The sequence below is a fragment of the Prionailurus viverrinus genome, chromosome A3 (assembly GCF_022837055.1).
Source record: "Prionailurus viverrinus isolate Anna chromosome A3, UM_Priviv_1.0, whole genome shotgun sequence".
In the NCBI taxonomy this organism is placed as follows: domain Eukaryota; kingdom Metazoa; phylum Chordata; class Mammalia; order Carnivora; family Felidae; genus Prionailurus; species Prionailurus viverrinus.
Window position 1 is genome coordinate 131,432,032 of NC_062563.1, and position 24,632 is coordinate 131,456,663.

Below are 24,632 nucleotides of genomic sequence, written 5' to 3' on the forward strand. Positions count from 1 at the left end.
ATATGAACATAAATAAATCAGTTTCAACTTGAAATTAATTAAGTTCAGTGTGTGTACAATAGAAAGGAGGGATCATATAAACGATCCAAACCCTAGCTCTCCTGTTTCCAACTCCCACCAACCATCATCCCCGATATCAATTTTAATTCTCCTTTGATTACTCGCAAGCACAAGGCACCAGTTCAGAGACGTGAAGGGTTTGAGAAAAGAGCAAACCAGAGGCATTCACCAGGGCACCAGCCCCTACCAAGATGCTAAGTGGGGAGCACATGCTTCTTTCCAGGAGCAACTCTTTGTCACGTGGGGAGCAAGAGGATGGCTGCCAGTGTTCTGGAAGATTATTTTCTTCTCAATTGCTCCAAAATATATGCCATGTTTTATGATCCTATAAACTGGCATTTATTAAAAGTCTACCGTGGACCCGGCACTGTGAAGTGAATTTGTGTAAGTCAAATTGCCATGTTTCTCTACTGGCATCCAGTTCCTAACCCTGGAGAGGATTCTCTTGGTGCTCACCCACTGGCCTCACCCTCTCTAAAAAGTCAAAGACATTCTCTCCAGGAGAGGAAGGAGGGGGTGGGGGTACTGACCTTTGTGGAATGAAGGAAGAGGGGAGCTATGCCTCTAGCGCTCCATTTCATCCGTGTTTTTATAAGAGTAGAACAACTTGCGGGTGCATTTTAGATCCTGCTTGCTCGAATATCATGCTTATAATAAAAGGTTAAAAGCAGAGACAAAAAATTTAATGTTCAAAAACAGCGTCCGTATGACTACACTGAAGTCTTAGTAAATATTAAGCCGATCGATAAAATTTTAGAGTCTTTGGAAGTGTTCTAACCTGGGCCAGTGCTCTCGTTTATTGAGTTGGGAAACTCAGACTTAGCAAGGACCCACTGTTGGCTAATGAGGTAGAAAAGTGAAAGTATAGACGCTGTGCCATGTGCAAGATGGCTTCGTTATATTAGCCTGGGTAATGCTTTTAAATTAGTTTTATTTTTATCAAAATTATGCTTGCACGTAATTGGAATTGTTCAGCAGTTCTACAAAGCTTATTAGAAAAAAGTATTTTTATTCCTAGCTCCCAGACACCCAATTTTAGCTCTTAATTGATTTTGCAGCTCTAAAGTAAGATGTCGATATCCCTACCTTTTAAAATGTCTTAATTCTTATACTTTGGTTTAAATTCATACTCTAGTAGCTTCCTAAGGTGTAACAAGTAACATTTTTGAAAAAAAAAAAAAACACCTGATTTCTGAGGGTGACTTTATGCTAACACTTAACTGATAGTTTTCTTGGATAGAAAATTCGAGGCTGGACATTGCTTTTTTAAATTCAAGTCACTCTTGACTTTAACTTCCAGTATTACTGAGGAAGAAACAATGCAATTGTGATGCTTGTGCCATTTTGGAAACCTTTTTTTTTTTTTCCTTAAATGGAAGCTGCCCTTATCTTTGGCATCAGCTCTGATATCTCCTCAGATAGCATTCATTGGGGAAGGTCATTGGGTCTAATTTCATCTGTTATGCTTGGTGTAAGGTGGGGACTATGAAGATGAACATTTTTATCGGGGCCTCTGGGTGGCTCGGTTGGTTGGGCATCCAACTCTTGGTTTCAGCTCAGGTCATGATCTCACAGTTCATGGGATCGAGCCCTATGTGGGGCTCTGAGCTGAAAGCAAGGATCCTGTTTGGCATTCTCTGTCTCCCTCTTTCTCTGCCCCTCCCCTGCACTCACTCTGTCTGTCTGTCTGTCTCTCTCTGTCTCTCTCTCTCTCAAAATAAACAAACATTTTTAAAAAAGTGAAAATTCTTACCGGTTCTTATCATTTCCTGGTTTTTTTCCTTGGACGATCTCCTCTCCTCTGTTGATCTGTCTTTCTGGAAATCCTGCTATTCAGACGGGGGCCCGTTTGCTCTCGCCTTGTACTTTTTCTCACCTCTACCTTCTATCCTTTTGACGTTCTTGCTCTAACTGCTTGTCACTTTCTTGTTTTATTATCTAATCCTTTTGAGATTCTTCCTTCTGCTACCATGCTTTCAATTTCCAAAGCTTTATTTAATTATCTAAAAACAACTTTGTAGAGAAACACATCGTTGTTTTATGACCGCATTTCCCCCCACTTTTCTCTCTGCAGATGTTAATGTCATCTTCTGTCCTGCGAGGAATTTATAGATTCAGTCTTTTCCAAACTACTATTTTTTTTTTTTCTGGTTGGTTTCTTTATTTCATGGTAGATACTCTCTTCAAAGTCTGGCGATGCTTGCTTGTCTCTGACTAAGATCAGAGGCCTAAAAAACCAGAATGGAATCTCTGTGGTGGTTGCTCTGCCTAGGGTCTTGTGCTGCCTTTCTCAGTGGGATTTTCTGAGAATTACTCCTTCATTCCTTAAGGCATCTGTTCATGAAATGAATTAATTTCTCTCCTCTCAATCTAGAACATACGAGTCATATGACATGAGAAAATTCAGAAAACAGTCACTCACCTTTTTTTTTATAATTTTTTTAATGTTTATTGATTTTTGAGGGGGGGGGGGCGGGTAGGGGCAGAGAGAGAGAGAGAGAGAGACAGAATCCAAAGCAGGCTCCAGACTCTGAACTGTCAGGACAGAGCCCAACCCGGGGCTCAAACCCACAAACCGTGAGATCATGACCTGAGCCGAAGTTGGACATTTAACTGACTGAGCCCCCAGGCTCCCCAAGCCTCTAATGCAGCTTTGAAGACAGAACGGTGGCAATTACAAGTAGAATGAGTGAAATAAAGAGAGGTCGTCTCTCCGGTTCTCATCAGACTCTTTGGGAGAATCGCATGGTTTGTTTTGTTTCTTCGCTGGTTTGTCCTAACCAGTGCTTGCTGGTCAGTAGTGCCTGCCAGAGTAGGAACTCTGTACTTCTGAACTGAATGAATTTAGAAAAGAAAAGAAAGCGTGTGCTCTAAGCCATCCGGAATGGATACTGGGGCTGATACAGCTCCCAAGTGTTATCTCCTAGTGCCTGGCTTTGCCTGACTGCCGTCTCAACCATGCATACAACACATGAGGCTGAACAGTGTCATGGCCTGAGCATCGGACGAGCCCGGTTCCAGCCACGAGATGGTCCGTTTGCTTCCAGCCACAAAGCGCCTCCTGTCTCCACTTGAGAATTTATGGCTTTAATATTTGAATCTTAGAGGAAAGAACCATAAAGAAAAATAGAAGTTACCAAACTATGTATTTCCTGGTTCCCAACTTCATACATATGCTTTTAATTGCAGGAAAGCCATCCACTAAAAAAAAAAAAAAAAAAAAAATGCCCAAGCTCCTTGTTACCAGTGCCTGTGGTGTAGAAAGGTTGAATTACATCGCCAATAGGAAACAGGACCAGTGGCCTCAGTATCCAGTCTGTCATCTTCTCAGGCACCTCCTGTATCTACATAATGCCCTGTGACTTGAAAGAAAATTTCTAAAATCTGTAAGTATGTAGCACAATTCCATACTGTGGGAAACTAGTCATTTCCTCTTGTCTACGCAGAAAGGAATTTGAAGTGCTTGGGAATTCCAACTTTTTGGAAAGCCCGAGGCAGTTAGCATTTCAGTAAAAAAGCAGAACAAATGTACAAACGATCTGTGTATCTGGGTTGAGAGAGAATGACGCTGGCTATCTTAAAGGGGAAAGTGGGGCGCCTGGGTGGCGCAGTCGGTTAAGCGTCCGACTTCAGCCAGGTCACGATCTCGCGGTCCGTGAGTTCGAGCCCCGCGTCAGGCTCTGGGCTGATGGCTCGGAGCCTGGAGCCTGTTTCCGATTCTGTGTCTCCCTCTCTCTCTGCCCCTCCCCCGTTCATGCTCTGTCTCTCTCTGTCTCAAAAATAAATAAACATTGAAAAAAAATTAAAAAACAAAAAAAAAAAAAGGGGAAAGTAAAAGCTGAGGGAAACGTTCATGCAGGCGGCCGATTCAGCCCTCATGGATATTTAAATAAACAACTCTGGATGCAATTATATCAAAGGTCTGTATTCTATTCAAATGAATGCACCTGCTGATCTTTGGTTCTTGAGTAATGAGGTCTCAGGTATGCAGCGTTCTAGGAGAAATGTGTTTGAATACTGTCTAGATCATGGGATAATTGACCTGCGTTGGTTCTCCCCAGAGGCTGCCATACAAGAGCAAAGCTCTACAACAGCATCTGGGCTATGCATGGTGGGCAGACCAAAGTGATGATGAATATTCTTCTTCTTAGGTGCGAGGCATCGTGAGAACTACCTTATCTGTGTTACGTCAGTGCATTTTCGTAAGGGAAGGTAGAGGGAGGAGGGAACTGACAAGTTTTAAGCACCTACTGTGTGCTAACCCCTAAATCGTGTGCTTCATTTATGTTATTATTTTTTAAATGTTTATTTAGTTTTGAGAGAGAGAGACAGAGAGTGTGAGCGGGGTAGGAGCCGAGAGAAGGGGAGACACAGAATCCGAAGCAGGCTCCAGGCTCTGAGCTGTCCACCCAGAGCCTGATGCGGGGCTCAAACTCACGAACTGTGAGATCAGGACCTGAGCCTCGGTCGGATGCCTAACCAACTGAGTCGCCCAGGTGCCCCTATGGTATTTTAATTAATGCAATAATCCTTGATGACAGTTTTTATTAGCTTCACTTTATACCTGAGGAAACCATGTCTCGGGAACATGAAGTCTCATTTATGGCTCCTATAATTGTTACTTGACAAAGTTAAGATTTAATTCAGTGTCCGTCTCTAAAGGCAGTACTGTTTCATTCACTGGGAAAAGCAGACCATGTCCTGTGCTGTCCCAGGATTCAGAGAGAATAAGGCAAAGCCCCTGTCTGTGGGCATTCCCATTACATCAAGAAATCCAATAATTGGATAATGTGCTAAATGTCCTAACCAAGTAATTGCTTGTCATCAACTCAGAGTGACCCTTTTAATTAATCCAAGATTCTCACCATTGAGGCAAAAGGTATAGAAGTGAAATCAAGTTAAATCAGATTTCTAACCATGAAGATTTACAGTTGGGGAGAGACTACCGCCTCTCTAGAATAGTATTTATGGCATAATGTTACTCAAGTCACATTGCTTGTCTGTGTTCTCACGAGATTTGTGATCTTAGGATGGTCCCTATTTATCTGTTTCCAGAGCACCCTCAAAGCGTGTGTGCACATCCCGGGGATCCATGTACATTTGTGTATGGAATCAGTGCATAAAAGAGTGAATGAATCACAACCTTCAAACTTGCCCATGTGGGCAATACGGCCAGAACCAACTTGGAGCAGAAGAAGAGACGTACAATGTTCTGTCTTAGGAACACAACTGGTGGCAGTTGAGATTCTGCTAGGGCTGGGGAGTGGCTGAAAGTGGGAAGACTGGGTTCATAGAATTTTGCAGGGATTAAGGGATTAAAAGCTGGCAGGGGTGGCACCTGTGTGGCTCAGTCAGTTAAGCGTCAGACTTCGGCTCAGGTCATGCTCTCCTGGTCCATGAGTTTGCGCCCCATATCGGGCTCTATGCTAATAGCACAGAGTCTGTTTTAGATCCTGTCTCCCTCTCTCTGCCCCTCCCCCTTTCCCTCTCCCTTCCCCTCCTGCACTCAGGTGCACGCTCAAGGGATCTCTCTCTCTCTCTCTCTCTTCCAAAAATAAATAAACATTAAAAAACAAAAAAGACGTGAGCAAGAATAGTGAAAGGCTGTGTTTTTAAAAATAGCAAAAGGACAGGCATTTCAAAACAACAGGGGGATATCTCCACTAGGAGGTGCTTTGGAAGAAGAGAGCCAGTGAACTAACAAAGACTTCCTATCATGTCCTTGCGGTTGGCACTTTAATATTGTGTCTCCTTTGATAATCATCACAAAACAGAAGGGAGTATGTATGGCTATTTCATAGTAAAGGAAATAGGCTAAGTATAAATAACCTAGCCTTCTATGGTAACTCGAGGAGCTGAGATTTGAAGTCAGTCTGATGATTCCAAAATTGATGTTCTTCCCACCAGCTCATATCACCTTTCTAATCAAGGCGAAGGACGAAGAAGCAAGAGCTGAATTCTGAAGCTGAAAAAAAAAAAAATTAGAGCATACATCACTTTGGAAATGTGCTTGCTGACTCAGAGTGATATGGAGGTACAGCTAACAATCAAATTAAATGCAGTTCTAGACAAGCTAACCATACTCTAAAGCAATCAGCATGATGTATTTATTCTCCATTTCCTCTCTGTGGCTAGAGATTCAAAGGATAAAGTCATTAAAAATCTTTCAGATGTTTGCTTTTTCTGGTGAAATGAGAGCATACCAGGTCTGGAAGGAGAATGTTCTAGTTAACAGAACTTATTATTTATACTTGATGAAAATAGTGAAAAAAGAATCAATCCAGTCCCTCATCCATATGCAAGGATCTGACAATAGTTCAAAGGTGTATATTTGCAGCACAAATGAACCAAGGCCCCGTTGACCACGAACAGAGTGAGCCGAGAGTACATTGACTTTTCATTATAAAACAAAGCCTCATGTTCCTAAGATGGGTCATCATATTTACAGCTTATGGTAGCTGGATTTGCATACAAAGTTGGGGGGGGGGGGGAGTAAGTTCGAGGTTAGCGAGGAACATGTTCAACCATTAAGAGGATGCCGGCACAGTCTCAGGGAGTCTGGTTGATTCCATGGCCTTTGCTGGTGTAGGGAAGGGACAAGTGGAACAGCCATTTCTTCTCCTAAATTGGTCTGTTGGCTACAAGGCGTCAGGATGAAGTGCTTTTTGCAGCTCAGGTATTTTTCCAGGCTGCTTCTTGAGGGCCCTTCTGTCCCCTTAGCATTCTTGGTCCTGAACCTGTATGGGCAAAGTCCAGCCTTCACACCCAAGGCTGAGGTCACCTACAGAAATGCAGAGTTGTGGTTACACAGCCTCTGCCCTCATTCTTTTTCATTTGTAACTTCTGCACCCAAGCAGGACAAAAGCCCATCAGCTGGAGTTTGACAGCTCGCAGCTGCCTGGTTTGCATCTGTACTGCATCAGACTTAGATAATGCAGTTGCATCTGGCCCGACAGTGGCCAGGGACCCACAGGATGGAGTCATGGTTTGGGGGTGTTCCAACGGCTGCTAATGGAGCCCACATGACACAGGGCATGAAGGGATAAACAGTAACACCCTCAAACCATTCTTGGGCTGCCGCTGCTCGGTTGATGTGTAACGATGCTACGGAGGAAGTATCCTGGGGTCCACATGTTCGCATTCTAAGCCTAAAGCGACGCTTCCCTCCCAAGAAAGGTTTAAAATGTCCCTCCTACTGCTCCAGGTCACAAAATGACTGATCCTGCGGACAAAATGCAGACTTTGGCTCAGACAAAGAGAGAACTGCTGCTTTCACAGGCTCAGGAAGCAACGTGCAGAGCAAGGCTCAGACGTCAACTCGTACACTCGGGACTTAACTATGCTGTGAGCAAACGCTGACATGACCTTAAGACCCAATTAAGTCCCTGAAGTCAGAAGCCCATGCTCCACTGCAGACCAGACTGTATGCACCAAGAACAAAGGAACCGTCTTGACCAGGCAGAAAGGAAACGAGCAGCCCACCCTCAAGAGTTTGGGGAGCTTACCGGTATTAGTAAAGAGAAGTTGAGTGAGACCTAGTCCTACTCTGTCTATCGGTCTGTGTGATTAACTATGTCTGACCACCTTCACACAGTTTGGGCATCTTCATACAAATTGTAGTTTGAAACTATAAAGAAGGCAGGGAGAAATCCTTCTGGGGACTCTCATTTACAGGTGATGGAGCACCCCCTTGTCGGTGCTGAGAGGTACAGGGACATGCAACCTGCACCTGTTCCTCTGACAGTATCCCAGGCAGAACACCTCTGCCCTCCTCTGATGGCTGTGGCACCGCGCTCCCATCAGATTTCTTCAGTCTTGCATTCCCGAGGCCCCTCTTGGCGTGCCCACTGCTCAGGCATCGCCATTGTGCTGTGTTGATTCCTCTTAACAGGATGAAACTCACCTTTATTATTCTGAGTCTAGGATTTTACTCTAGAACCCAGTTGTTGCCAATAGAGTTGATGTAATCTGTGAATTAGACGACATGGGGAAAAGGGAGATAGGAGTTAACACAAAGCTTTGAGCTGGATCTCCAGCTTTCCCAGTTCTTCCTTGTGTGAGCAGTTGTCATGGAGTATCATCGAGTACCGTCGAGTGGATGTAAGGATTATGGAACATAACGTGTGTAAAGTCCCTAAGACATACAGATCCTTTGCATGCAGTCAGTACTCAAATGTATTCTCCCTATGCTCTGTGATAAGTAGCATTGGTATAATTCATTAAATATGCAAATAGTTTTCTTTTTAATTTTGTTTATTTATTTATTTTGAGAGAGAGAGAAAGAAAGAGAGCAAGAACACATGCAAGCAGGGGAAGAGCAGAGAGAGAGAGAGAGAGAGAGAGAGAGAGAGAGAGAATCCCAAGCAGGCTCCACACTGTCAGTGAGATCATGACCTGAGCCGAAATCAAGAGACGGCAGCTTAACCGACTGAGCCACCCAGGTGCCCCAAAATATGCAAATAGTTTTAATTAACATTAACACATTCCATCTAACAGCCCTCCTATAAAGTAGGTAAGAGAGCCACCTTACAGTCTCTCATTTTAGAATGGGGACACTGAGATCCATTTACCACATGCTGTCCTCCAGACGTAGTCAGCTTACACCAAGGAACTGGATCTTAACCCATGACTGTGCTCTATGTGGTAGGTATCCCGCCGGAAGAAAAGACATCCTGGCTTAGCATGATTTAAACTGGATCATTTTCTTTAGGTTTGGACTTAATTGTCATGTTTTAAGAGAGGTCTACTCTATCCACTCTCCTACAGTAAATTGACCCCCTTCTTGCAGACTCCCTACCATACCATTCTAGGTTATTCTTCAAAGCACGTATTACTCCTTGTCCTCATGATTCTTTACCAATTTTATACTTATTTACTGTCAATGTCCTCTCATAAGAATGTAAAATCTGTAAGGGCACCCCTTAGCCCTAAGCCTGGCACTCAGCAGGTGTGAAAAAATATATATTTTATAAGTTTCACAGAAAGGAACTGATATTTTTTGAGGATACCTTTATTAGTTGGGTATATTTCCATTTAAAAGGTTGAAAATCCCCTTAATGATCCCAGATCTTCACTACTCATTTTTTCCATTCTATACCATCACAACAGCCCAAAGCTGGGAGACTTAAGAAAAGGTCACAGTAACAGGCACATAGGAGTCCACGACTAGCCACCACCAATGCGCTCACTGAGCTTTTTGGACTCAGGCTTCTCTATCAAAGGAAGGCAGTGATACTTTTCGCACAGCATCCTGGGAACCTCAGATGAACACACATCCACTCATCCTGTCTGTGCTTGAGTTTGCGCGTAGATTTCCAGGATGGAATGGAGGGTGGGGGGTGGGGGCTGTTCTGATGGCTAAGGCCCCAATCCTTCCATGAGAAACTCATTTTCATGAAGAGGAAGGAAACAGCCCCCCCCCCACTCCCCCCATTAACAACCGTGAAAAAGTGGGTGAACTTTACCTTCAAGGGATATTTTTGCATTGCACTTCATACCGTGCATCCCACCCCCTCATGGTATATTGGTAAATCTGCCTGAGCTTTCAGCCCAAGTCAGGGCTTGGATCCCAGCACCAGCCTCAGGACATCTTACCCTCTTGGAGCCTTTCTGAGATGGAAGAGTAAGGAGAGGAGATAAAACTTGTGATGGGGAAATCTTATTATCACCCGGAGAAAACCAAATAACCAAATCCTATGAGGGGCAGAAGAGAGACCCCCAACAGAGATAACAAAAATGGGGAGTTAGGGACCAAACAGAGATAGGAGGAGAGGAGACCGATTAGGAGAAAAAGAGAAGGAAAGAGAGAGACAGAAGGAGAGAGGGAGAGGGAGTGAGGAGAGAGGGAACAAGGATCTAAGGAACTTGATTGCAGCCTGACTACAGAGAACAGCTCATCAGCGTATGTGACCCCTCTGTATCTATTGGTTAGAGCTTGGTGCACAAGTGACCCACTGGGTCCAAGAAATAGAATCAGGGCAAATTTATCAATGGGAAATTCTTCACTCAAAGCCCAGTGTATACAGAGGGTAAACAGACAAATACAGTGACTCATTCCTCCACTTCCTGTAGCTCCGTGGCCAATGCTGGAAGGAACACTTCTGATCAATTTCCCCATCCTGAGAGGGGTTACTCAGGAATTAGGTTTCAAGACACCCAATGTTGTGTAGTTTAAGTGTACTTTCAAGGCCCTCCAGCACCATGCCAAGTTGATCATACTCCTGTGCCATGAGGCCTTCAAATATAAATACACAGTGTTGCTCATTTCTTACTACAGTGTTTTCCATAAACAATTGTGAAGAAAATCTGGCATCCACCAAGCTCTCTTACACCAAAGACGAGATTGCCGCTGCTCAGGATTGTTTTTGCTGCCTGAGGCAAGCACCTCCAGGAACGTCTTCCATCTGGGTTCAGAATAACAGTAGTTCCTAAAATTATCCAATCAGCGTGAGGGAGTTTTTACTAAGTCTCCAGTATACTTCAGATTTCACTGGAAAATAAAATCTGGTGTACCTTAATACCAAAAATTGTGATTTTTCTAACTCGCGGCCTGTTTTCTAGTAAAAGTCCCAAACTTTTCACAGCGTGGCTTACCCCAATAATACTGTGGGTCTCAGAGAGATCAACATGTGACCAGGACAAAGATGTCATCTGCTTGGTTGATGCTCTGGACTAGTGAGTAGGCAGATCGCTGACGCTCGAGGCAAAGCCTCATGCTGGCTGCATAGCCAATGGTGGAGCCATGCGTCTACCGAGGTCCTTGCTAATGGAGCCTGACACCCAATGGAAAAAATAATAACAACAAAATAAAAAATACATAAAATGCAACTCCCCCTGAGTTTCTAGTCCTGGAGTTTCCTTTCCTGCCACTTCTTTCTGCTGACAGATGAAGTGCATAAAGCCCTGAATAATCCAAGTCTTTATGGCTCCTCAAGGTGCTGGAGAACATCCCTTCTTTTTATGATGCACAAGATCAGAGAGCATCGGCCCCAAACTGCCTCAGCTCCGTCTTGCAGAATTCTTTCAGTTTCTACTGCCAAGGTAACTAGGTGTATTTCTCTAACCATCTACACACTTTGCCAGATTCTACTTCTCCTTTCCGAGGACCTATGAATTATACACAACCAATCCCGTCCCACATACTTTCCGCCTCTGAACGTCAGGAATCAAGGTCTTGGTTCCTTTTATTCTCCGAAGTATCTCAGCCTCTTCCTATATTTATCGATGGAATTAATTACCTGAGAGGGAATGAGACCACCACATTTACTTTAATCCTCCAACAGAACCCAAGCTCCGTGGCTATGTATAATCAAAATGGACTTCCAAAGTAGCATTTCTTTTGATCCTCAAAAAAACAAAACCAAAAACAAAACAAAACGAAACTCTCTTAATGAATTTTTTAATCCCCATCTTATCCATGAAAGGATGCTCCACAGTTATACAGCTAGAAAGTATCAATACCTTGCATCCAATACTTGAGATATGATTCAAAATATGTGATTTGTTGCAATCATTAATTCACAGGAACATGAAGGTGGCTGTTAATCAGTCCACAGTCATTACTTGTATGATTGGCTAGACTATGAGATTCTGAAGGATAAAGCCCAGACCTGTACTTCTTTTCTGTCTCGGCCCAGAGACCCCCAAGATGATTGACTCTGTAATTGGTGCTCAAAATAAGTAATTTTAGCTTGAATTGAATTGAGTCACATTAGATTGGGTAGAATTCAATTCATGCTCTTCATTGAGGACACTATTAATAACCTTGACCCCTGTGCAAACCACACTCAGCTGTAATTGATAGGGCCCGCCCCTCACACTGAAACCACACGATCCCTGAGCTTGGAAAACTATCATTGATGACTATAGTAAGTACAACCTCTGAAGCTATCTATCATTTCTTTTCATAATTTTCTCAGGTCATAAAAGATAGTAGAATAAAACATAGCTTTGGAGTCTGAAAAACTTGAGTTAAAAGCCTCTCTCCATTGTACAGAACTGCCCAAATGTTGGCAAGTTGCGTAATGTCTCAGGGCCTCTGTGTTTGAATTTATAAATATGGTGACAATGCTACTGCACAGAGTGTCATACAATATAGCGAACTATAAAGGAAGCCCTCAAACAATGGCATTTCACTTCACAAGGGGCTTCTCTTCCACCCTATCCCTAGTGTCAAGGGGACTCAATATCCTGATGACAGCACCGAAGCAAAACGTCAACTGACCGCATTATTTCTAAGACTTTTTCTCTAATCTTGTCCAGTTACTTCTGCAGAATAGAATATAATGTTCTAGAAGAGTCAAATCATCTGGCTTTTGCTGACGCTGCTACTGATACTACCATTGTGATATAAAAGAATATAGTGTGTGTGTAGGTGATATAGCCGTTGGGTCCCTGCAGGTCCCCACAGGACAGTGAAACAGTATATGAAGATCCTAGAGAAAACTGTAGGAAAGCATTAAGGGCTGGATTCATTAGGATCCAGAATACTTGGCCATTCTGGATGTAAAAACCAGGAACAGAGACTGCATGGGGCCAGTAGCGTCACATCATTTCTGTCCTCCGTAACTGCTAGTATGGTAATCTTCACTCCTCAATGCCATTGTCATCAATGGCCATTTTTAGCCCATCCATCTTTATAAGACAATGAAGTAAGTAATACAAATGGAAAAACAAATGCACGTTTGAAAAACATTTTTAAATTGGCTGTCTTTGTTTTTTTTAATTTCAAAAACGACAAATTCTTCCATAATTGGGTATCTCCTTGCATGGCCTGATGATGGCCTGAATCACTGTTCCCAAAGTTCCCATGGAAATAGTCCTTAAATTCGAATCTAAAAGCATGAGTCTATGATCTGCTAGGTCGCAGAAAGATTTTTTTTTCTCTGACTAATGCTTAATGTCTATATATCAACAAGTCCCTTTGAAAATTCATAAACCCTTTATAAACCCCCAGAAAAATATGCAGCCACACCTACACATATAATATGTGGACGCAGATCAAGCACTGACCTCAGATCCAATAAACCAAGATGGCAGATGCCTGAACGAGGGCCCCAAGGCCAAAAGGGGGACTGTCAGGAAGGATATAGGCAAAGTATACTGTGCCACCCACCAGAGTACCCTGTACTGTCCCAACAGAATCTCACTTGACTGGACAATGGCCAGAGAATCACATCAATATAGTGGACAGGGGACCATTTACCTTCCTCATCCTCTGCCTAAAATCTTAATATACTGCTTTATGAAACTGACTCATTTTCATAGTACAACTGTACAAGGGTCAGTTTGTTAAAAGCAAAAAATAAAATAAAATAAATAAAAGGGGATCAGTGTTGACGGGATGAAAGAAGAAAACTTGGTATGACTGTCAAAAATGACATTGTCACAATAATGGATGGGTTTGCCTGGTTTCGAGAAATAGGACCAGAGCCACCAATGGCCTGTGCACATTACTCCACAAGCACAAAGACAGTGACTATAGAGGAGAATGAGGGACAACTGGGAGGCCAAAGAGTGAGGAACATCAAGAGAGAACAGTTGGATAGCGAAGAGGAAAGACATTTGTTCACGGCCATGTTTGGCCAGTATTTCCCAACCTCACCAGGACTGATATTTGGACTGCATTATTCTTTGTTGGGAGGGGGGCAGCTCTCCTAAGCATAGAAGGATGTTTTAAGCAATATCCCTGGCCTCTACCCACCAGATGCCCATAGTGCTTCCCTTTCCCTTTAGTGACAACCAAAAAATGCACACACACACACACACACACACACACAATGTCTCCTGAGAGCCAAAATCACACTCTGTTGAGAAACACCAGCACTAAATGAAAAGGAGTTAGAAGTTCATAGCAAAATTAATTGTATGAGATGCTTCTGTATCTATATAATTATGCTTGAGTAAACTATGTAGGAAATTTTCTAAAGTTCTGTCCATAAAGTACATGTATGTCTGGGCTTTGCAAAGAGCAGAATTTCTCAAAGTTTGTTTTGAATTAAATAGACCGTATTTGAATTGGTCATTCTTGACCATTGAATTTAAAATTTGGTTGATTATAGAGAATGTCCATGCAAACAGCTTCCATCATAGTGCTTCAGTCTGGCTGGGTCGGCAGCAGAAGTTACTCATTACCCATTGACATTGTACCAGATAAGACTATGAAGCCACTAGGCAAACATGCGATGCAGGCAGTGGGCATGATATATTTCCTTATTCAACAGATTGCTGTTGAGCAACTACAAGGTGAAATTGTATCAGATTCTGGGAAAACAATAGTTTATAAAGAAAGATATAGTCTCTGCCCCCATGAACTTCAGAATCTAGTGAACAAGTAGTTCAAATTCAGACGTAAGAGAAACGCTTCCTCAGTGGAGGACTCTTGTAAGACTTCCTCCAACAGACATAAGAAACCAGTTTCACTGGTACTGGGGGGATAGTTTTAAGTAATTCTATAGGGATAAGCTTCAGGCCATTTAGGAAATGACTGTTCCAAGGTCCTCACTTGATCCCCAGCATACTTGCTGAGTCACTCAGTGAGGAGAGGAAAGAAGATGGTGAATTTCTGGAGATATGGCTAGTGTTAGAAACCCTACTTTGGAGAGAGGGGAGTCTGCCTTCAATAGACAACCAAAGTGACTCCAAAAGTGGAATGATTGTAGAGAGGGGAGAGGCTCTTATAGAGAATAAGATACAAGGACTTCTGAAGATCATTTCTGCAGCTGAAAACTTTAGAAATGTTCTTCCAAACTTTGCACCGCTATCTCCCCACCTATTCACAAGTGGAAAAACACTTCCACAGTACATATAAATATATGTAAATATAAGTAAATATAAGAGATCATAATCCCTGACCCTGTACTTATTTTCTATGTAGTTATAAAGGCTATCTCCTGACTTCAGACAACAGCTTGATTGTTTACTTTCTATCTCAATTTACTTCTTCAGGTTTTCATTAACGACTTGCAGGCAACTACTAACAAAGGGACAAATTGATGATGTGGCAACAATATTAGTCTATAAAATTTTGTAATTTTTGTTGCATTTTTTTCTTTCTTTCTTTCTTCTTTTTTTCTTTGCAATGGGTAGCCCACCCGGAAAAGGTCCCCTTAATACCTTATCACATCAGGCTATGTAGATGAAAAAGTTACGCACTCACTGAATCCACAATAAAAGGAATCATTTTTGCTAGATAAGAAGATCTGTTTATATTACCAACGGGAGATCCTCATGAAAGGAGCAATGATAGAGTGATAGCTTAGAAGTTCCATCACTGGGAGGAGATGTTTCATAAATACTTTATAATTTGATAGATCACTGATCCACAACATCACAAGTGTTCTTACACCCGAGAAACCTTCGACTGGTCTCGAATTTTAAAAGTTTTGAGTCTGAGGTGCATCTCAGTGGCTTGCCCCAAGTCTCACTTCACCGCAGTTGTTCTCAGTCTATCTGCAGGATTGCTCCCGAAAAAATCTTGTGTAGAGTTTCATTAACCAAAACATCTTCATAAAATAAGATGGGTCAGAGCTCCCAGTCTCAGATGAAGAACGCCATAGGAACTCTGCTAGAATTACAAGCCACGGGGTTCTTGGAGGCAGCATACTGCTATGGGCTTTGATTTCAGAGGGTCTTGAGTTCGAATCTCTTGAATTTCTGCCATATATCCATTCATACATGCGTTTGTCCATTTATATCAATGAGTATGTATTTAACCTATTTAACCCCCCCAGGCCTTCATTTTCTGATCTATACAAGGGTAATGACAGTAGCCCCAGTATCACTAGGTTGTTAATGAAAACACTCATGTTAATATATAAAAATATGCTTAGAAAGATTCTCGGTACATCAGAATTGTGTTAGTTATTGTCACGATGAGAACATGAAGGCAATACGAGGTGCTTTGAGGGGGCAGGGATCTTTGTTCCCTGTGAGCACCATGAGGAGTAGACGCTGTAAGGTCAGCACTCAAATATTTGTGGAATGAAAGAGGAAGAACATGACGCCATCCTGCCACGAAACACCCAGGAAGCTGAAACTAAATGAAAATCTTAGTGCTCTTTTACATGCAAAGGTAAACTCTGTAGCTGCAGTCTTCCCCAGAAGCGCCTTCCCATCCCGGAAGCGCCTTCGCATCCCGGAAGGACTGCAGTTCAGCATAATGGATACGTGCATTCACAGACCTAGAGACATATTTTGCACCCTCCCAGGAAGGGAAATTAGACTTTAGAACAATACATGTGCTGATACCTGTAAAGAAAGACACCCTCAGAGAAACCGTGAGCTACAGAACGCCCATCCCACAGAGGCAGACGGTGGTCATCTGCCATTAACGCTGGGTGAAAAGGGAAATAAAAATGTATTCCCTCAGAATAAAGGCATGCAATTCAGCCCCAGATGTGGAATCCACACCATCTTCATAAAAACAAACAAAAAAAATCCCACAAATACTAGAACTTTGATTTAAACTACTGGTTGGTGTACTACATTTGCCTGACAGAAGGAAACACAAAAAATACGTTTCTAGGCACCCAAGGCCTCAAAGAATTGCCAAAAAGAGGTTCAAAGACATGACTTGAAAATCAAACACAACTCAAGGAAACCAGCAGCAACAACAAACAGAATTTTTCAGATACATAATAAGTATATTTAATATGTTTTAAGAAACCAAAGGTGGGAAAATGAGAAAGGGGAAAAAAGACCTTCAAAAGTAAATGCAGTAACATTTAAAAGCAATTAGAGGCGTCTGGTGGCTCAATCAGTTAAGTGCCTGACTCTTCAATTAAGCTCAGGTCATGATTTCACAGTTGTGAGATCAAGCCCCCACATCAGGCTCCACACTGAACCTAGAACCTGCTTGGGATTCTCCCCCTCCCTGTCTCTCTGCCCCTCCCCTGCTCTCACTCTCTATCTCTCCCTCTCTCAAAATAAATAAACTTAAAAAAATGAATAAAAAAAAACAATTAAAAATATTTCAACCCGTCTCCAGTTAAAATAATCAATAGTCGGACAGACTTAAAAAACATATCAGCCAATGAATTTTACAAAACCCACATTCGATCTTATGGACACAGTAGGTTGGAAGTATAAGATGGAAAAATATGTGCCACGTAAGGCAAATATTTACAGAAAGAAAATTAGTAAGACACAGATCATGAAATAATGATAGTAGTTTCAGTGGCAATGAATGAAAATGACTATGGCTTCAAAATGTGCAAAGGAAAACTTGACGAAACTATACAGAAATTGCATAAATATAATGGAAAATTTTAATCCAGGCTTCTCAATAATCGAAAGACAAGCAAAAATAAAAATAGAAAAAAAATAGACTTAAATAAAATACTGTTTGCAAGTTTGAGCTAATGAACGTGGAACCCCAAATCCAGCAATTGCAAGACACACATAATTTTCAAGCACATGTGAAAGTTTTACAGCAGTTTGTAATTTTGAAAATCGTAAAAGAAGTCTCAACCTGTTGTAAATAGCAATATCCTGTTCACCATGATCTCTGGTCACAATTTAGAAACCAGTGGCACCAAATATGTGTTTTAAGTAAACATATATTTGGAATCCACAAGTACATAACTCATGTATCAAAAATGAAGTCACAAGGCCACATGTTTGAGCTTCTAAACACCAATAACAGTGACAGGAAGTGGAGCACTGGATGAGCAACGAAGGGCCCCAGAAATAGGCGCGTGGTCCATGATCCAACAGGTCCGGGAGGACTGTGACCAGTTCAATGCATTGGACTGGGAGTGGACTTACCCAGCTCAAAAAGAGATGAAAGGGAAATAGGGTCCCTACTTTGCAAGATCCAAAAATCAATCTCATATGGAATTAAAACAGAAACATGGATGCCAGGGAGCCTGGGTGGCTCAATCTGTTAGGCATCTGAGTCCTGATTTCAGCTCAGGTCATGATCTCATGGTTTGTGAGTTTAAGCCCCAAATCGGGTTCTGTGCTGACAGTGTGGAGCCCGCTTGGGATTCTCCCTCTCCCTCTCTCTCTGCCCCTTCACTGCTCATGCTCTCTCTGTCTAAAAATAAATAAACTTAGAAAAGAAAAGGAAACTGTGGGTGCCAAAGCTTTAAAATGTTATGAATACAGTTAGTAAGAGGCACTGTAATATGAGGCAGTGATTTCTTTAGAAGACAAAAGGTACAAAAAAAATAAAGAACAAATTGGTGAATTTTACTATGTTGCAATTAAGAACTATGCACCTGTATTCATAGCACACACACACACACACACACAGTAAATCACCAAAATGAAAATGCAAAAAGAAGTCCCAAACCCGAAGATTATCTTTTTAGTTCTGTGCCTAGTACAGAAACCGGAGCAGAATAAATTGCTCAAAAGTCACTTGTTGAATCATTGAGAAGGAAGGAAGGAAGGAAGGAAGGAAAGAAAAGAAAGAAAGAAGAAAGAAAGAAAAAGAAGGAGAGGAAGGGAGGGAGGAAGGAAGGAAGGAAGGAAGAAAGAAAGAAAGAAAGAAAAAGGAGAGGAAGGAAGGGAGGGAGGGAGGAAATAAAAAAATTTCTTCCGCTGACTCATCCTAAATTGGGCACTTACTTCCCTCAGGACAGAAGACTGGTTTTCATGGGGTGATTAACACTTTCTCTAACGCTACCCCCTGAAGTCATTCATACCTATAAGGTTTGAATTGCAAGAATAGCAGTGTGCAAGTATAGGGCGCTTGAAGAACTGCTTGAGCCCCTGTAGTAGCTAGTGTGTTTTGATGGGAAGATTAGAAAGAAAAACAGTTTGATGTCCCGAAGGCTTGAGATCAACCCCCATCGCTTCTTACTAGCCATGCTCAAGAGCATTGTACTCTTCCTCTTGGCTTCTCAAAAACTTCTGCAAAACTTGGATAACCTGCGGCATGCGGGCTTGGTGTGAGAATTAACGAGTTTCAAATAATAGGTTTGCAACGCCTACAATGGTAACCGGTACACCGTCAGTGCTCAGAACTGTTTATATCCCCCTCAAGGGGTCTGAACTCCAGACTTCACCCACATCAGTGTATTGCCCCCAATACCTAAGTCACCGCGTTTCTCTCCAACTCCGGTGTATATATGAAGCAGCTGAGAACATTCAGGAACTCCGAGCTCTGCCCATCTCGCCTTCCTAGTGAATGAAACCCTGAGTGAATCTCAGCCAGCAACTGGGCTTTTCTCATTAGTATACCTTATTCCAAACTAGAGGCCAACTCGGCTACAGCATCCAGCTGGAATTTCTAATGTTGGAAACATTTCCCGCTGTGCTGCCTGGGTGGGTTCCCCGACCAAGCTGAAACAAGGACTTTTACAAGAGCCTCCTCCGAGGTCTGAATGAAATGTTTTCCCTGGCTCTGGACTGGAGCCCTGTATTAACAGCAGAGACATTAGCAAAACACCGACCACAGTTTTTTATTTTCTTTTCTGTGGAATGTGACTCAGTCCTCAGGACCCATGGTGGGTTCTTTCTCCTTACATAACTATTTCTTCTCCAGAGTCCATTTGGATGTGAATAGGAAAGGTTTAAGTTCTCTCTGGGTCCCCCACAGACTGGGGCTACCTATCGGAGGAGGTCCCGACAGCAGGAAAGGACAGCTGGGGAGTCCCCACTCTGAGAAGGGTAGAAAGGTGCCTGTGCCCCGTGAAAGAGGGACAGCGTGGCTTTTGACACTAAGCACCCGTTCAGACACACACTCAGGTACACACGTACGCACACACATCTGCACGAAGAGAGAACGAGAAAAATCTGAAAAGAAGGTTGCAGTGATCAGTGGCTTCTCCCAAATCTTTATCTTATTTTGTGCTGATCTGACATGTTGGTTTCCATAGCAACCTGGGGTGGCCTGGATAACATGGGAAGCTAATTTCAGAGAGGTCTACGGAGCCAGGTAGCACATTTCCGACGAAAGCTCATGCCTGTCTCCCGGAACTGCACCCACTGGGCTCCGGGAAGTGCTAACACCTATGAACTTAGTAATAAAGATACTCTTTAGCCTAGAAGAAGGAAGAGTCTCATTCCTTCCTTTCTTTAGTTTGGAGACACCGAAATTAGCAACAGGAGAAAAAAGCCATACAAGATCCATGCTAACTCTGCTTAACTGGTAAGACAAAATTTCCCCAGACAAAGAATCATTGTGTCCTTTAAAGCTGAGTTCAGATTGGTTTTAAGGGCCATGTTCAAAACAGAAGGTACGAAATTAGAAGAGATGAGACCGAAGAAAGGTGAGCCAGGATGATAATCTTCGGCAGGTGTTGTTATAGAAACTCACATAGCTTTAGAGTTTTTATAGAGATAGAGTTAGTTTATTTATTTCTGTATGTATTAGAGTTTTTATGCTTCTAGTCTGGCAGGGGCTGTAAATTCCTACATCAATGAGATGGGGCTTGAGCCATCGTGTAATTTATATTTATCGAAAACAAGCACCTATGTAGGAAAGGATACTATTCTGTGGAGAGGTAACAATAATAATGTGAGAACATGAAAACCAGTAGCCTGCTCGCCACGTGTTTGGGAAAATGGGAGGAGGGGTCTGACGTGGAATCCGAGAGGAGGAGAGCTGGGAAATGTCCCAGAAGGTGAAGTCGGGGGCCAGTCTTCAAGGAGAGGCAGGTGTTAGCCCGTCAGCAGGGGAAGCTGGAGAAGTGAGGAAGGGCACCCCAGCCGAAAACTACTGCATCCAGAAAGACATGAAGGTGAGGCACACACACTTGCCGTGGGGAAGGGGGAGCGCAAGCAGAATGAAGGGGTGAGACCATGTCTCAAGGGAGATGCAGTTGGAAAGATAGATGAGGAGCAGGGTATAAAGAGTTTAGAGTAGAGCTCCTACCTGAAATCACAGGCGATGAGGGTTTCCTACAGGGCAGAGACGTGATCAGGTCAGCCCTTTACACAATCAGTGTGGTGGCCTTTGGGGAGAAGGAGTTGGATAAGCCTGAGGACCGCTAAGCTGGTCAGGAGGTCTCTAAAGAGTCTAGGCAAAGACCACAGTCAGGACCAAGTCAGTAGGAGCCTGGGGGCAGAAAATTCATGTATTTAAGAATGGTGGGGGGACTTGATATGGTATAAGTAACTGTTTGGAGGTGGAATATTAGGAACTGAGAGAGAGAGAGAGAGAGAGAGAGAGGTATCAGCAGATACTCTCAGGGCATCTTTTCCTTTTTTTTTTTTTTTTAGTGTTTTTAACATTTATTCATTTTTGAGAGACAGACTAAGCATGAGTGGAGAAGTGGCCCAGAGAGAGGGAGATACAGAATCCGAAGCAGGCTCCAGGCTCTGAGCCATTAGCAGAGAGCCTGACGCAGGGCTTGAACTCACAGACTGTAAGATCATGACCTGAACTGAAGTTGGACACTTAACCGACTGAGCCACCCAGGCACTCTTTTTTTTTTTTTTTTTTAAGAAGACTAATGAAGGAGGACTTGGCTTATCAAGCTTGAAACATCATAAAGCTCTAACAATCAAGCTGGTGTGGGGGTCATCCAGAAAGCCAGAACGGCCAAATTATATAGAAAGCCCAGAAGGGAACAGAGAATTGGGACACATTTCAGACACGCTGAAATGTTTGGTGTATTCATGGAACAATGGCAGAACAACTGGCTATACTTTTTTTTTTTAAGTTTTGTGGGCTTTTTTATTATTTTGAGAGAGAGAGAGAGACAGAGAGAGAGAGAGAGAGAGAGAGAGTTATTCACATGTGAGCAAGGGAGGGGCAGAGAGAGGTGGAGAAAGAAAGAATCCCAAGCAGGCTTCTTGCTATTAGCACAGAGCCCAACTCGAGGCTCAAACTCAAGCACCATAAGATTATGACCTGAGCTGAAATCAAGAACGGGACACTTAAGGGACTGACCCACCCAGGAGCCCTGCAACTGGTTATACTTTTGAAAAAGAATCTAAAATCCTTAATTTAGGGCCAAGTTAAACATTTTCATAATAAAAATAAATTCAAAGAAAATACATGTGCATACTTACATACAGAGGTGAAAAAGGCTTTACCAGCTATTATCCCAAAAGCAAAGCCATAAAGGCATGAATAAATTGGATCAAAAAAATCCCTTCTACCAAAAGATGTCATAAAGGAAATGACAAGACAATGAACTCAGATAAAATTTGCAGTATATCCGACAGTAAAGTGAATACATTGAATATTTAAATATCTAATACAATGATGAAAAAAATCCTAGTGGAGAAATTCACAAAGGATATGAACAGGAATAACCTAAAAAGCTTTAAATATAATATATATCTATAGATAGATAGATAGATAGATAGATATGTGTGTGTATATGATAAAATGTTCAATCTCACTAGGAAGATTTGCAAAGGTGAAAAAAAAATGGCAGGAATGTGGGAATGTGACTGGCATGAGATTTCCAAGGAACAATTGGATATCATGTATCAAAAATCATACAGTTTGCCCATAAATTCCATTTCCAGGCACCTGTCTGATACCAGTGCCAAAAAATGTCCATTTCAGGGTTGTTTATAAATACAAACTGGAAAATAATCTAAATTGTCCAATATTGGACAATATTTACTTAAATTATGGTGTATTTATACCATGGGGCTACACAGCCATAAACAATGAAAACAAACATAGGCATATCCCATCGTATAGAAATTATTTCTCTTTCCAGAACTCTAGTGTGTTTCATGAACGCAGGGCCTTGATCTGTTTTTTTGCTGTCATCTCTCTAGGGCCTAGAATCTAGCGTGTAACATAGCCTCAAGGAATGTACGTAGAAAGAACGATTGTTAAATGCAGTAGGCAGAATTCTGAGATGGCCTCTAGTGGCATTTCCATGATACATTATGTTTTATGGCAAATGGAAATTTGCTATGTAGTTAAGTATACTAATCAGTCGATCTTAAGCTATGGGAGACCATCCAAATGGGTCTAACCTAATGAAAAGGGATCTTTAAATATCGAGGGATTTCTCCAGATAGTAGCAGAAGAGAAAGTTATGGAGATGTAAAGCCTGAGTGAGACTCCATGTGAAGGAGTCTCAATCATTGCTGAGCTAGAGGACCCACTGACAGGGACCAGAGAGCCACCTTTAGGCAGTAAAAAGGGATCACTGGCCCGCACCCAGCAAAACAACAATGTCCTCAGTTCTACAATTACAGAGAACGGACTGAATGCACTTGGAAGTGGATTCTCTGGTAGAGCCACCAGGTGAGAGCCGAGCCCCCCAGATACCTTCACTGTGGCCTTGGGGTACCCTGAGCAGAGGACCTAAGGGTACCCTGGGGTACCCTAAGTGGAGAACCATCTGCCTGAATTTCTGACCTATGGGACTATGAGATAAATGAGTGTTGTTTTAAGCCATTAAGTCTCTGGTAATTTGGTATACCGCAGTAGAAATCTAATAAATTCAACAAAAACCAGCAGATTACCAAGCAGGTCATGCAGTGGGATTCTTTTTCGTTGTTGCTGTGTATACATTCGTGTATTTATAAGTTTGCACAAGAAAACTTGCTGATGCATATACGTGGTCATGTTAATAGTGGTGGGTTTTGTTGTTGTTATTTTTGTTGTTGTTATTGGAGAATTGAAGTAAATTGGGCAGACTTTAACCATTAGATCCCCGGAAAGTCTGATAACCCATTATTTCCATGGACTCAGTCGCACAGAACAAACCTGGCCATTCTTTAAGGCCTTCTCAAATGCCACCTCGCCATTGGAATCGTTCCGTCCCGGCTACACAGGACGGTGTCGTTCTGGCTTTGAGATACAACAAATCAGGGTTTGAAACGTCACTTTACTACTCGTGAGCTTTGTAAACGGGGGTCATCTAAATAACTTGTCAAAGCTTAAGTTTCCTCGACTCTGAAATGTGAATGAGAATAGACATCACATGGGGTCCTTGTGCGGATTCAATGGAATACTAAATGCAGAGCAGGTAGTATAGTTACTACTGGGCACCGGGTGACCTGCATGGCAGGTGCTCACTGAATTGTGGTTCTTTTGTTGATCAGAGACCTGCTGCTGTAAGAGCTTCCAGTTTGGTCTCGTCCACTGTTCTTCTGTAAATATGTCTTCATATTCCCAAGTGCTTACTTAGCACAGCATCTGGCACCTGCCAGGTCCTTAGTAACTTGTGATCCAATTACTGTACGGAAAAGTAAAATAAATATTCGTAAAATTGGGGCACCTGAGTGGCTGGGTCAGCTGAGCGTCCAACTTCAGCTCAGGTCATGATCTTGAGGCTCGTGGTTTTGAGCCCCGCGTCGGGCTCTGTGCTGACAGCCTCAGAGCCCGGAGTCTGCTTCGGATTCTGTGTCTCCCCCTCTCTCTGTCCCGCCCCAGCTCATTCTCTGTCTCTCTCTCTCTCAAATAAATAAACACTATATATATATTTTTTTTAATTGGTAAAATTGAATCTTCAGGTTACCAGGCTGCAGTAACACAGGCAGGCTGTGTTAGGCAGCAAGGCAGGCTGCAGTAACACAGGACTACCACAAGATGTCAATGTGAATAGGAAAGCTCCACATTTCAGGAATATTCTGGATAATCTGCCCCTTCCCTCTTGTAGGACTCCAGGAAAACACACAACTGCAATACTGTAAAGGCAGAA

General features: G+C 42.5%; 1 long non-coding RNA gene across 2 annotated transcripts in view; it reads left to right on the forward strand.

The window, feature by feature from the left end:
* The first annotated feature begins 3,269 nt into the window (after positions 1–3,269).
* Positions 3,270–24,632, forward strand: part of LOC125162445 (uncharacterized) — a 39,772-nt gene continuing 18,409 nt past the window's right edge. The window contains exons 1-2 of one of the 2 annotated variants that reach the window (XR_007151041.1): positions 3,270–3,446; positions 5,968–6,094. This is a non-coding gene — a long non-coding RNA (uncharacterized LOC125162445). Of the gene's footprint in view, positions 3,447–5,967; positions 6,236–24,632 lie in introns of those variants that run through there. The other variant, XR_007151040.1, reaches the window with a different exon arrangement.